This window comes from Anneissia japonica, unplaced genomic scaffold (assembly GCF_011630105.1).
Source record: "Anneissia japonica isolate Jap-2015-1 unplaced genomic scaffold, ASM1163010v1 scaffold93437_len1688_cov158, whole genome shotgun sequence".
In the NCBI taxonomy this organism is placed as follows: domain Eukaryota; kingdom Metazoa; phylum Echinodermata; class Crinoidea; order Comatulida; family Comatulidae; genus Anneissia; species Anneissia japonica.
Genome location: NW_022728559.1, coordinates 1 through 1690, shown reverse-complemented (window position 1 = coordinate 1690; position 1690 = coordinate 1). Strand labels below are relative to the sequence as shown.

The window sequence follows — 1690 nt, the reverse complement described above, 5'->3', positions numbered from 1 at the left end:
TGAAACGTCATCAATCATAGAGCTTCATGATTGGATAATTATGCTATATGCCGAGATTAACTATGAGTGGAATTACCATTCAAAGGTCTACGGCCATACTATGTTGAAAACACCGGTTCTCGTCCGATCACCGAATTTAAGCAACGTCGGGCCCGGTTAGTACTTGGATTGGTGACCGCCTGGGAATACCGGGTGCTGTAGACTTTTTATATTTTCCCCCAAAATTCTAAAGTAGGAGTGCGTAAGAGTCCACACGACCTCGAGCCCATATCGTTGGGGCTGAGGAGCAAATATTTTGAGAATATGGACCTCTAAGTGCCCGTTAATTGCACTCTCATACCTTAAAAATCATACAGGTACTATATGTTCATATCAAAAATACGCAATTAATTCGCTGGTGTTAGGCCGGTTCGATGGTCGTTTGAACAAAACGACAGTCTTCTTCTGTCTAAAGCATCCTAGTTAGTGCCGTAGTAAAATAGTTGGTTTATTGTTCAACACCGGTGTTTGTAAAAAATGTAATCACGCAGCTGAGTGGTCAGGAGAGTCAGAGGAAATCCCCGCCAGACAAGCGCGCGTTGATATGAAACGTGATCAATCATAGAGCTTCATGATTGGATAATTATGCTATATGCCGAGATTAAATATGAGGGGAAATATCATCCACATGTCTACAGCCATGCTACGTTGAAAACACCTGGTCTCTTCAGATCACCGAAGTTAAGCAACGTCGGGCCCGGTTAGTACTTGGATGGGTGACAGCCTGGGAATACCGGGTGCTGTAGACTTTTTACATTTTCCTCTAAATTATAAAGTAGGGGTGCGTGAAAGTCCACTCGACCTCAGGCCCACCATAGTTGAGGCTGAGATCCAAACATTTTGAGAATATGGACCTCTTGAAGTGCCTGGAAATCGCACTCTTATGCCTTAAAAAATCATATAGGTACTATGATTCGAGGGTCGTTTGAACAAAACGGCAGTCTTCTTCTGTCTAAAGCATCCTAGTTAATGCCGTACGGTTGTAAAATGGTTGGTTTATTGTTAAACACCGGTGTTTGTAAAATATGTACTCGCGCAGCAGAGTGGTCAGGGGAGTTAGAGGAAATCCCCACCAGACAAGCGCGCGTTGATATGAAACGTCATCAATCACAGAGCTTCAGGATAATTATGCTATATGCCGTGATTAACTATTAGTGGAAATACCACTCACATGTCTACGGCCATACTACGTTGAAAACACCGTTTCTCGTCCGATCACCGAATTTAAGCAACGTCGGGCCCGGTTAGTACTTGGATGGGTGACCGCCTGGGAGACTTTTTACATTTTCCCCCCAAATTCTAAAGTAGGGGTGCGTGAGAGTCCACACGACCTCGGGCCCACATAGTTGGGGCTGAGGTGCAAACATTTTGAGAACATGGACCTCTAAGTGCCCGGAAATTGCACTCACATACCTTAAAAATCATACAGGTACTTGTTCATATCAACAATACGCAATTAATTCACTGGTGTTAGGCCGGTTCGAGGGTCGTTTGAACAAAACGGCAGTCTTCTTCTGTCTAAAGCATCCTAGTTAGTGCCGTTGTAAAACGGTTGGTTTATTGTTCAACACCGGTGTTTGCAAAAAATGTACTCGCGCAGCAGAGTGGTCAGGGGAGTTTGAGGAAATCCCCGCCAGACAAGCGCGCGTTG

General features: G+C 44.5%; 1 non-coding gene and 1 pseudogene across 1 annotated transcript; both read left to right on the top strand.

Moving 5' to 3' along the window:
• The first annotated feature begins 85 nt into the window (after positions 1–85).
• On the top strand, positions 86–204 carry LOC117114350. The gene has a single exon (XR_004446349.1). It is a non-coding gene; the product is annotated as a 5S ribosomal RNA (ribosomal RNA).
• Positions 205–669: 465 nt separating this feature from the next.
• On the top strand, positions 670–788 carry LOC117114351 (annotated as a pseudogene).
• Positions 789–1690: the final 902 nt, after the last annotated feature.